Below are 13,154 nucleotides of genomic sequence, written 5' to 3'. Positions count from 1 at the left end.
CTCAGGAGTCGCCGGCCGCGTCTTCTGCCAGACGAGACCCGTCCAGCTTCCCAAGAGCAGGAAGGAAGTGACACACGTTTCGATGGTTTTGTTGTTTATTTTTTGGCTTGAATCCCCATATTTTTGGCTTGTGCAAAACGCACAGTTCGGACAGTTCCGAAGAAATGTGTCTTGTTATCTCTGCTCCGTTGGTTCGCTGTTACTCGGGAGGCTTCTCGCAAGCACAGAGAGATACACGAATATAAACCCGCATAGGTGCAAATCCCAAGTGGAAGTGTGCCGGAGCACCTTGGGACAGCAGCATGGAAGAGTCCTCCAGTCTCCTGCTGGTGCGAGGCTCAGGGCAGCCACGCTTGGTGTGGTTGTCGAGCACGTGCTTGGATGGAGACTCAAGAGGAGCATGGTGGTGGTGACTGGGATGTGGCAGTGCTTGGATGGAGACTCAAGAGGAGCATGGTGGTGGTGACTGGGATGTGGCAGTGCTTGGATGGGGACCCAAGAGGAGCGTGGGGGTGGGGGCTGGGGGTGCTTGGATGGAGACTCAAGAGGAGCATGGTGGTGGTGACTGGGATGTGGCAGTGCTTGGATGGAGACTCAAGAGGAGCATGGTGGTGGTGACTGGGATGTGGCAGTGCTTGGATGGAGACCCAAGAGGAGCATGGTGGTGGTGACTGGGATGTGGCAGTGCTTGGATGGAGACCCAAGAGGAGCATGTGGTGGTGACTGGCATGTGGCAGTGCCTGAGGGACGGCGCTTGGCAGGGGCTGCCATGTGCTCCGCATTTCTTCCTTGCACCAAAGAGGGTGATGTGCAAATACAGCCCCAGAGTGAGGGGCCCAGCTCTTCACAGGAGCAGCGGTGATCCCATGGCCACTGCCTCCGTGCAGATCTTGGCATTAGTCTTGTAAGGCAAACAAGGAAAACCTTATTTGTTGTGTGTGGCAGTGCTAGTCTTACTAATCCGGGATCCCATCTTTCACAAGCTCCAAGCCTCGTTCCAGCAGGAAGCAAGCCTGCTGCACGCGTGACGGTCTTTAAACAGTGTTTGGCTTCTTTATCGTTGAAAGTCTTGGGCTTTCTTGCGCAACGTGTATCATCTGGTAGATCCGGGCAAAAGCAATCATGTTACGGTGGCTTGGGCTTTTTAAAGAGCCAGGAGGAGCACTTAACAATGGAAAGCTCTTCCCTCAAACAGCTGTTTTCTTGTGGTTTTGTTGTTTTTTTTTTTTTTTTCTTTATCAATAGGAATGTTGTGAGTGAAATGAGGGGCTCTTTGGGGAGTGTTCCCCTTCAGATTTTACAGCTGTGCTGGCATACTTCCTCTTGCTCTGTTTGGAGCCTTGTGATGAGAATGGAGTTGCCACTCTTAACTTTTGTTTTCTTACTTAGTGTTCTCGCATCTTCTTTAATTAGTGCCCCAAAGGAGATTTTACTCTTGGGCTAGAACTTGTGGCTACAGTGACATGGATATGTGTCTTTTCTGCCCTATTTCAAGGAGTCTGAGAATTGAGTTTGCATGTATTGATAAAGAAAACATGCTGTTTGTCTGGTGGGTGGAAATGGGATGCTTTTCCCTTTTCTGTTTTCAAGTTTTATTGGGGATTTTCAGCTTTAAATGCTATGATGATGAGCATTTTGTAAGGGGCATAGCTGGATCTGCAAAATTTTGGGCTGTGATGATCTTTGTTGGCAGTAACACTGACATTGATTTGTTTGTGTTGCTGTCTTGTTTGATTGGGTCTTTTTAGGAGTTTAAGATTTCTTGGGAGACCCTCTTGAAGCCAAATAAAAAGTGTGAAATCAATTTCTCTTTTTGGTTGTTCTTGGAATTCTTCTGAAATAAGTTTCAGAAGTAAAAGCCCAAGCAAATGCTATAAAGTAGGTGTAGTGACATATTGCAATCTTTAAAGAAGAAAAGAAGGTTTATGAAATTAACATCCTTCAAAGTGAAAAAACCCCACACTTCTGCCTGTTGAACTTTTTCTTTTGTGAGTGTGCTCTGCCGTGTGGAGGAGAATACTGAGCTTGATACCATGAAACACAAGTTCTCTATTTACCTCTGGCCAAAACTTCACAGAATTACTTGAAAAACCCAAAACAAACAAGCAGGCTCTCTGGATGAAACATCTGTTCTTCTCCTGGGTTATACTTTCCGTCTGGGAGGACTGGTTTGACCCAGTTACTGTGCTGTGTTTATAAACTTACTGCAGGGTCTTTTTGAAAAGATTGGGATGATGAGGAAACCCTCCTGCGCTCCCCCTGCAGAAGTGCCGATGCCCAGTGCTGTCTGTCACCCTCACAGCCAAGGAACACATGTCCTACTGCATCTTCTGGTCTTCACACACTCCCAAGGTGTCCCTTAGCTAGATGTGCAGGTCTGCATCCAAGGAAACTGTGGGCTTAGGAAAGGTCTCTGGGACAGTCACGCAGCCCTAGGAGCGTGAGCTGGACTGGCAAGGGGGAGGAGGGAGAAGATGATGATGAAGATGATGATGACTGAGGCTGAGAGGAGCGCTCACAATAGGAAGAAGAATCAATGTCGTTCCACAGTCAGACCTACCTGTGTGTACAGACTGGTGAGGGTGAGAATTCCGTGCCAACTGCCTTTTGTGTATTTTAAATTAAAATTTAACCTTTCTACGACCAAAAAGGCTGTTCCCAGCTCTTGTTGATTTGAACCTAGCAGACAAGTGTGAAAGTATGCATACACTTAAAAAGTCGACCTCTATTTTAAACTGTTCAAGCCTGCCTTAATTACCAGGGTTGAAATCCAACCTCCTGGGGATTTACATTTCTCTTTAACAGCTGATGATTTCACCAGTGCCTGGAGCTGTGTGAGGAGCCATTCCCTCACTCCACTGGTGCTGTCAGTGATATCATCAGCTGTACCTGGAGAAAGTGGGGCCTCGAGGAGCTCAGCTCTACTATTGGCAGGTAGCAATCCTTGAGGTGGCTCATTAAAGTCCTCACCTGGATGCCAGATAGCTTTATAGCAGTTATTTTTCCGGAGTGGTTTAGTTTCCCATGGAAGAAAAGGCCGAAAGATTTCCTAGAGGTGTGTTCATGGTATGTGTCACATGTCTGCATTATATAATCTTCATCTGTGCTGTAGCTTGTTGTGACTGTGTTGGTAGTGCCATGTGCTGGCACTGTGCAAGGCAGTGTTATTATTATTATTTTTAGTGTTATTATTGTTATTCTTTGCTTTTTCCTGGTGGTCAAACAGAAGGCAAACACAACACCTGCCACTGCCCAAGGGGAGAAGGAGCGTGGCCAGGTGGCAAAAACTCCAGCTTCTTGCTGCTGCTGTTACTTTCCATAACACACAGGTGGGCTTGAAGTGGGAGAGCTCTGCTGGTGGCCGTGGGACTGTGCTGGAATTGATCTGTGGTTGGACATGGCCCAGCTGGGACTGTGTTTTCTGTGACAAGTGCCAGATCTGGTGCAGATGGATGAGTCTGACAAACATGCTGTGAAATGCCAACTACCTGTCCCATTGCTGGATGGGGGCTGAAAGGCAGATGGCTCTTAGGAGCCTTTGGCATTTAAAACCTCTTTATGTAATACTGAGGAGGCAGTTTTATTTTTCCCCTCCATTTTCATGGCTATTTTAACACATTGGCTGCTGTTTCCAGATGGTAGCAAAATGCAGCTGAATGTAGGCATGGATGTGATCTTGGCATGGCAGATGTAGAACTGCAGCTGCCCTACAGGTACATGGGGACAGCAACTGGCTTAGATTTAGGACTAAATTCCTAGATGTCATGTCCTGGATGTCTGCATGAGTGGTTAACTGGAAGATGACTAAAAATGCTAAATAGCCCAAATGGTTTATTGGAACTTGGAAGTCATGAAGAAATTGAAATTAGTGAACTGTCACATTGCTGCTGCTGTTGTCTGAGTGGTGTTTGAGCCCTGTGATCCTGTTTCCATGTCGCTGGCGATGCTTTGGGCATCAGCTCAACCCTGGGACCAAGGGTGTAATGTAGGTTGGCATGAGAGGAGGACGCTTCCCAGGCCCCAGCTACCAAGTTTCTGTCTCCCTGTGAAAGCAAAACCAAAGGTGAATGTTAATGCTCAGGGTTGTAATTGTCATCTAAGATGAGCTCGGGAAACTCTGAGCTGGCCTTCTTTCCTCCCCATTACAAACCTCTGAACCTCACCGGCGCTTGCTTGGTGACTCATTTCCTCTGCCGCAAAAACGATGGTTGCTGTTACTTTGTTTCTAATGACTTCTGCAGGAAAGCTGCCTCTGGATGAGCTGCCAGGGAGTGCCTTGAGCTTTCGGAGTACGGCAGTCATTATTTTAAATGGATGACAGTGTTGGATTTTTACAATCTGTGTGTATTTCACTGAAAGCTGCGGTTACTGCGGCGGGTATGGATGTGGAGCTGGCTGTAACTTATGGTGTGGTGGCTGCATGTAGCTCTCTGGTGTCAATATAGCTGGATCCAACTTTTGTTTCATTTTGGTAGGGGGAGAGCTACTTCATTTATTTGCACATGGGGTTTGGTCTGTTGCCCACAAACCATAAAGCTGAAATTCCTCATTCTTTCTTCTCTATACACCTGCAGCTGACTTTATGTAAAATATTTGTACAGTCAGTACTTGCAAAGATTTTTCCAAAATTGCAGTAAAGAGGGGAAATGAGAAAGTTAGATTTTTAAATAGTTGTATACAGATCTCATACAAAGCAGTAGTGTTAAGTTTTGTCAATGACTTTCCATATCAATAAAAAAGTCAACATCACAACTGCTGAACAGCAAAATTAGTTGTATGCGGTACCTTGCACTGAAAACCATTTCTCCTCCTCATTTTCTTCCCAAATTGAAATAAGAAAACTATTCCAGTTTGCCAAGAGACATGTCACATACTTGTAATGGGTCTAACTGATCTACAGTTCCTCTAAAAGCTGAGATAAACACAAGTAGGGGACTTTGAAACTTTACCCTGCTGTTTCCTGGCAGTTAAAATTAGAAAAATGGGGCTATTGAGTTGCTGGCTGTAACTGTATAGTGAAGTGCTTGATCTGCAGTGAAGACAGGAGCTGGAAAAAATGTTAGTCTGTCCTGGGACTGACTTTGAAGCGTGGTAGATAGGAACGAGCCAGCATTTAATGTACAAACCCATTCTTTATTCTTTTTCCTAATGGACGTGACTGATGTGCACTGTCCTCTGTAAATGTTTCCTTTGGAAAGCCAGCCCTTACGCATGGAGCAGGTTGTGCACGATAGTGGGGGTAAAGGAATTTCACTTATGGTGTTACCAGACAGGGCTTTCCTGTGTCTGGAGTTGTTCAGCTTATCTACAGGGCTGGTGGGAACTTGTGCTCTTTGCGGGTCTTTGTTTGTAATATGAAGAGTCCCTTCTTAGCTGGGACTAAGTGAGTTTCCCCTATCTTGGGATGGGGACAAGTTTTTATTAAAGCATTTATTAAAGCATTTATTATCTCACTTTTTAGGATTGTCTGTGTCTATGGAGGAGGCCAGTGTGTGCTGTGCCGTGCTGGCTACTTCTCCCTCCACAGAGCTGGGAGCTCTGTCACTGTGGGCTCATTTTCTCTTGGTCCCTCAGCTAACAAGGTCCCTCCGAGATGCTTGGCTGTTGCTTTGAAGACACTGTCCTTTGAAAGTAGCCCCCATCTCTGACGGGGGAAGTTTTCTTGCTGGCTTTGCGCTTGCAGATAGGTGCTGCTTTTTTATGTTGTATCCAAATGTTGGTTATCAGGCCGTGCTGTCCTTAGTGCCGTACACCTTCCTCCCTGCATTCCCAAAAGCTGTTTTCCAGTCACTTTGTAATACTTGATTTAAGCATCCATCACCTGTATCCTGTGTCTTGGGCTGCTTCTCTCGCTTTTGGAGAAGGATAATTTTGTGGGTGAGACGTTAGCAATTATTGATAGGTGAAATTGCTGTCAGATACAGTGTCTGACCTGCCTCAGTGGCGTTTGCCACAGGCTGCATTGGCTGCTGACCCTGAGCTTACAAGGTCCCCCCTTTAACTCCTCTTAAATTCCCTAGAGCAGCTTGCTTTTTCCAAGAGGAATACGTTCCTGGTGGGTCCCTTAGGGGTGCTCTCACAGTAGACCTCTTTGTCTGTGTTTTCAGGAGGGTACATTTTTTCATGCTGTTGCTCCCTATTCATCTCTCTCTGAATCATGGAGATGCCTTTTGGCTGTGTTTTTTGTGGGTGACAAGACCTGACAGTGCAGTTCTGCACCTGGATGTAACCATAGGCTGTTGTGGCAGCTGGCTGGGAGCTCATCCAGTTTTAAAATGACTTTTTTTTTTGCCAGAAAGTACCCTTCAGGGATATCAGTTCCCTGACACAGATTGCCCTGTAGCAGCCCAGGTACTGATGCTGACATGAAAGGGCAGATAGGAATATTTGGCTGGGGAGGGGGCAGTGGAACTGCATTTTGAGCTAAAGGAATGTGCAGTGGGAATAGTCAGAGTAGATTTATGAGTTGTGCTTAGATGTAAGCCTGATGTGTGCATGTGTATATTTATTTGACACCAGTAGACAATTATTTGGAAAAGAACAGGGTTTGCCTGGAACAGGTATTTGTTCAAGGATAAATAGGAAAAAGGGTTGTTTGAGAAGGATGTGGATCTGTAGCAGAAAAATAGGCAGACCTGATATTCAAGGAAGCATTGGTGTTGGATTGGTCCATGGTCCCACCACCCCTCCATGATGTCAAGTGCTGGTGAAAAGTGGAGGCTGTCTTGGATGCTAAATTATTTTTCTTTCATAAAAGTGAAAGGAATGGCATGCAAAGAATAAGCTTGTCTTAGGGCCACAATTTTGCTGGCAAATATGTTTCCCTTTCACCTCACTGAAGTGAGTAATATGCAGTAAAGAAGACAGGTGAAAAAATGGTGGGGTTTAACGAGGTGTAGCTGAGGTGGACATTCAGCCTGAGATGCTGAACTTTTCAGAGCAGGGATTTTTTCCTCATTCTTTCTGTCTGTGAGGTGTCAAACACAGATCACAACTGCAGAAAAGAAAGTCACTGGGTTGAGTTGGATCAGTGCTAAATGTGTGCAGGAAGGGTACAAATACTCCAAATAATGAGCATTCCCTCTCCAGAGGGTGGGTAGGGAAGTGGAGAAGGCAATGTGAAAAAATAAAGTGTGGTTAAATGGAATAAACCTTAATGGCTAGAGCTGTCCCCATAGGTGCCATCCATCCAAATGTGGAGCTGAATGCTGCCAGTAACCTCTCTGTGCCTTCTCTGTGTCTTGGAAACAGCTACCTTTTTTTTTTTTTTTTTTTTTTTTTTTTCATCTGCTGCTAACTGGCTTTCAATCTTCTGTATGTGATCTGGCTCTGCTGTTGCGACAGGCAAAAATTTAATGGAAGAACGTGACACCCACTTCATCTCTCTGCTCTTTGCCAAAGACAAACATTCCTCTGCAGCTGTGCCGGGGCTGGCTTTGTCCTTTCATGCAATTTGTCAGTCATATGGGGTGAGAAACAGAGACCAGGCTGCTCCGATAACCTCTTAGGGAGCTCTGGGTGTCTTAGGGAGCTTCAGGCCTCCTTCCTTGCCAAATTGGAATTGTCCTGAGCAGCAATCCAGGGCAGAAGTGAGTTGGTGCTGGTGGAGGCTTCTCCCCTGTAGTTCCTGATTGGCTTCAGTGGCTCACCTGGAGCTGGGCTCACTGCTGTCCTGCAGCTCTGGTGGGACAAGCCCTGGCTGTTTGGTGACCCTACAGCGCTCATCTCCGAGCTCTTGTTGCAGCTGAAGTTGCCTGCAGAGGTAAGGAGTGTGCTTTTTGGGGTGAGATGGGCTGATCTCCATTAGACAGGAAGAAAGTCATTTGCCCTTGTTCTGCACCAGAGGTGTTGAGTGCTGCCCCTAACTTTGGATGTGAGCAGAGTCCTCAGCTGTGGCAGAATTCTTTGAAGCACATGGTGGCTTGTGAAGCAAGAAAAGCATCTTTCAATTGCTGAGATTTGGAGTGCCCAGTCTAATTTCTCTTCTCCAAAGTTTGGATGCTGCGATGTGAAGGTCCATCAAAAAGACTGGAAAAAGAGTCAGGCTCTTTGCACCACAGCATGACAGGAGGGTGAGAGGAAATGGACATCAGCAGAAGTGAGAGACGTTCAGACTCGTAAGGAAAAAGGGCTTCATGGTGAGGATAACTGAGCACTGGAGAGAGAGCTGCCCTGGGAGACTGCACCACCTCCTTCCTTAGAAGTTTTTAGAACCTCACTGGATAAAGCCCTGAGTAAACTGGTCTTCGGTTAGTGCTGGCCGTGTTTGGGCAGAAAGCTGAGCTGGAGACAACCTGAGCCCCATTCCAGCTGGTGCTGTGCTGTCGTTCCTTTCACAGCAGTCTGGACTCAAAGCACTGACCTGCTCAGATTTAGATAGGGCACTGCTGGGCAGCAGACTTGTTTGTCTATGCTACCTCATACCTGTGTTATTTCCTTTTGTGGGTAACCCTGAAACTGTGGGTGTGGGAAGAGACCACCTCATGGGGTAGCTCACATGAGTAGCACGGAGAAGGTTTTCTAGACCTAAAACTTGAAAAACACTCAACAAAAAAACCCCCAATCCCCAAACTCCCCCAAATTCAATACTTGAATACCAAGCAGATTTCTCATCCTTCATCTCAACAGCAAATTTTGTGCACAAGAGAATGCTTATCCCAAGGCTGCTTTTTTTCCCAGTCTTCTATAGGTTCTTTTGTTGGCTTCAGTAATCTGCCTGCCGTGTTTTGATTTTATGGGGGTTATCTGAAGACATGTGTGTTCTCATTTATGGAGCCTCTGGTACCCACAAGAGAGATTTGTGTATGTGTAGAACCAAAACTCAGGAGCAGCAGAGAACTGATCTTCTCCTCCGGATTTTCTCACTGCCAAAGCAGTGACGGCAGGGTTGCCTTAGAAAGCTTGTGGTATTACGGACACGGTGATGCCTTCAGGAGGAGCCAAGACTAAGAACTTAGAACTAAGACTGCAGTATTTTTTGCAGCCAGACACCTGGCTTTCTGGAATCTGTCCTGGCTAGCAAAGGATGAAGACTGAGGGAAAATATGATGTCTGAAGTCTCCACTTTCATAACTCCTACTATGAGGCAGCGGCTGACTTTCTGCAAAACATCTGTCTTTCTCATCATGGGTGTAACTGGCCTCGTCATCAGCACTGATGGTATGTCTTGTTTGAGCTCCTTGGTGCTGCAGCTCCCTTCCCCTCCTCCTCTGTGCCTCCCCCCTGCGCAGCTGGGTGTGCGACTCAGGCCTGGGACTGGTGTGGGGTTTCAGGCAGGCTGGTAAGATATATTTTTCAGAAAACAGGCATCAAGCAGAAGGGTTTTTTTAAGAAAAGGAAAAGAAAAGCAAGACGATCCTGCCTACATATGGCTCTAATGCCTTGTGTGCTCCCTGGTGAAGTGCTACAGGGACTGAGGGCTCTCTGGGGATGTCCATCATGGTTGGCTGTGAGCCATCTGCCCTTCCTCTCACTGGGAAGCATTTCCTCCTTGCCTCTCCAGATGGATGCCTGTGTGTCTGGCTGACCCCTTCCCTCACAGCACTCCTGAAGGGGCTCACTGGGAGAGGGCAAGAGCTGGCAGCTGCAGGAGGGCTCCAGATGTGCGTGGGTGCTGCTCCCTCGGGATCCCCAGCTGGCTCGCTCCGCTGGCTGCTGGAAGGCACCGCTCAGGTGTGACTACCTGCAGAAACAGGCATGGCAGGAATGAGCTTTGGCACTATTTTTAAGGCATGAGCTTTCAGGATGCAAAATTTGTCTCCTCCTCGAGCCTTAGTGCTTTTGCAGTTCTTTTTCAGTTCAGCTTGTTTGCTCCTCCTGGCTTTCAGTGGATGTTGTTGCTTGCCAGAAGGACTGAAAGAGAAAAAGTAGTATTTTGTACTTGCCCAGGGTGACTTGTGACTTTTCACTTGGTCGTACTGATTCAGAGCAAAATTATCAGAAGAGTGCTTTGGGGAGTCTTCTCTATGGCTTGGGAATGCTTCCCTATTGCCATTGTTTGTCTGTTGGGTTGCTAGAAATATGTTAGAAAAACCACAGGGAAAAGATGAACTTAATTTATGTTGCTGTTTTTTTTCCCAACTACAAACATCTCTGCAAGATCAAGATGAACACAAAAAGTGACTTTCAAAATTGTGCAGTTAAAGTCTTGATTACTTTTCTAAAAAGTTGAAAGGCATTTTGTATCCAGAACATCTTTTTTAGCTTTAATGAAAAAGAACCTTGCTTGGGACAGCTTAGTTGGGGATGGGAAAAAAACCCTACTTGGTTTTAAGATGTGGCTTCAGTGCTCAGGAGGGATATTACATGGTGTGGTAGCTGGGATGGAGCCACTGGAGCTCTGAGGAACTTCTGGTCTCATTTGCTTTTGTTTCAAATGCTCAGGCATCTGAGGGGGAAAAGGGAACTTGGAATTATAAGCAAGAAAGGAGTCTGCAGAATCTTGCATTGCTGAAGAGGCTTTTGAAGCAGTTAATGAGTGCAGAAAGCTGTAAAGTCTGGGTGTTGAAGGAGCCAGGGTTGTGACTGGGGATGGCCAATTCATGGTGCCGTTCCCATTGCTGTGATTAAGGTGTTGGAAAGCATGGTTTGGGGAGATTCTTAAAACCCTGGGTCTTGCAGGTGTCAGTATGTCACAGTTTGGCTGAGGACCTTTCAGTTCTTGACACCTGGGTATCTGAAAGAGAGGCTAATTTGGGAGAATGCCAAGAAAAGCAGCAAAAGTGGTTGAAGTAGCAGGTTTGTGAGAAATGATTACAAACATTAAATGTGTATTGCTTTGAAGGTGGGCAGGTGTTTGGAGGAGTTTGAGGAAGTGGTGTGATCAGAACAGTTTATGTTGAGCTCACATTACTATTCTTGAGGCATCTTTCTCAGTTTCATGTGATGTATGTCATTTTCAGTAATGTACCAGAATAGAGTGTCTGCGAAAACTTTGATTTCAGCTGTGGTTCTCGTAACACACAGATAATGAATATTTCTGTACTTGCAGCAAGATCCCTTCAGAGCTTTGTGCTTAGATTAAAATTATGAAGGGGATTATATCTCCTAAGATTACGCCTTTTTTATACAGCTAGTGTCCTCTGCAAGTATCTTTTCTCTTTTTGCCTGATCCAATGCTTACAAGTTAGTGAAAGGTAAAAAAGAATCGGTGTGAAATTAAGAGAAGCTGGTGATGATCAGCAAAGAATATCCAAGGGGGAAAACACAATGTTGGCAAGTGTAAGGGTAGCAAGGGGACTTCTCTAAATGGTGTCTCATGAAAATTAACCACTGTCAGTAATCGGGTTACAGAACATCTTGGAACCAATAAATCTAGATAACTGGAAATCTGGATAGGCTGGAAGGTCCCAGAGGAAATGTTTGGCTTGTTGACACTGATTTTTTTGGGTCATGACATTATGAGGAAATACCTGAAAATAGTCAATTAATAGACTAAAGGGGAGGAAATTAAAATTATACACTGGAGATCCTGGTACCAAACATATGTAAAAATTCTTGGAATCTTTTAGGATTCCACAGTTACAGAGTGGAATAATGCAGATATGATTTAACCCTGGTAGGTAGAATTTAATGGAAAGCAGATATAGTCAGACAAACATGGTTTCATTCTTTGAGATGAAAAAAAATTGATAGTAAATGGAGACATTTTGCAAGCAATTTGCTTTTTATTTTACTGTATTGGTTGAAAAGTTGTACCACAAAGTGTATGAAATTAAAGGGTTGACTCAAAGCAGTTGCTAACGGAGAATTGGTGTCAGAGGATAGATTTATTGAGTTCTGCAAAATGGTACCAGACAAGAGGCTTTTCCAGGTTTTCATCCATGATCTGGAAGCAGAGTTATGTGACTAGGAACAAAAAACTGTATCTACCTATGGGACAGGTGAATACATATTGGAAATCAGAACTTGGAAAGCATTACAAAAAAAGTGCTAAAATATACTTGAGTTAAAAAAAATGCTCATTCCTCAATCTTTGAGGCACACCCATGTTCTCCTCTGGCAGTTATATTTCAACAAATTATCAGATTCTGTATAAGAGTACCTCATGGAAATGGTGGGTTAGGACAGGGAAGATTAGGAAGGTTTCATAGTCCTTTCTAGCTTGAAATGCTGTAAAACTTTATTGCTGGGCCTGTTGACTCTCTGGATACTTCAAGGCATAACATACATCACATGCATCACAGCATTTGGTCATTTTCCTAAACTGTTGATTTCAGTGAAGTTTAAATAAATGCTTTAATTGCTTCAAGCTGTTTTTGAACTGCTTGTGTTTATCGTGACACCTCTTGGCACATATAAACGAGGAAAATGTGCAAGCATGGGGGGAAGGATAAGAATTCTGATAGAAAAAAGGCATTAGTCCCAAAATACAAGGCCACCTTTATGTATATTCCCTCTTGAAGTTGAGTACCAAAGGTGGCCTTGTATTCTCTGAGCCTCTGTCTGGGATAGACTGGGTAAAACACATGATTGGTGTCAGTGTGCCAAGGGTCTTCAACCCTGGCAAGTGAAAGGCAGTGGAAAACAAGAAAGCAAAACAGTTAGGGTGAAGCATGAGGAAAAAGGGAATGTGTGAGAAGATGGGATAAATATACAGATAAAAAAGCAAAGTTTGTAGCTTTCATTTTAAAGGTATAATTCATGGAAGGTGGTGGTGGATGTGGTTCCAGTTGTACTAATGGTACCAGCTTTTACCCTGGTGTTTAACAATGGAAGATGGTTCTTGTCCGTCTGCCTCTGTGCATCACACTACAAGCCTGTACTTTTCTACACCATCAGCTGGAGGAAGCTTAACCTTACTTTATTAAGGCCTGTCCAGAACTTCTGCAGCATTTTAACAAGCCTGGAGGTCTCTATGTGATCCAGCATCAGTCTCCTCATAGTTTATAGGGGGATAGTCTTTGGTTTTGACATGCAAATTGAAACGGGGAGAAGAGTGCCTGGGACATTCGGGGAGGGCAAGTAATTTTTCTCCCTTGGTGTTCCTGCATTTAGGTAGCTGGCAGACAGAAGATACTGCCTTAAACTGCTTCCATGGTATGGCATAACCTTTTGTAGTGGTAATGCTGTTTTGCTTTTTCTCTGGAATATGCTAGAAGCAAAAATATTTTATTCAAGTGTAGTGTGGACAGCAGATGTGGTTTGAAAGTGTC

Source organism: Corvus brachyrhynchos, unplaced genomic scaffold, assembly GCF_000691975.1.
Source record: "Corvus brachyrhynchos isolate BGI_N302 unplaced genomic scaffold, ASM69197v1 scaffold27, whole genome shotgun sequence".
NCBI lineage: Eukaryota > Metazoa > Chordata > Aves > Passeriformes > Corvidae > Corvus > Corvus brachyrhynchos.
The sequence above is the reverse complement of the archived record's forward strand: the minus strand, read 5'-3'. Positions refer to the sequence as shown.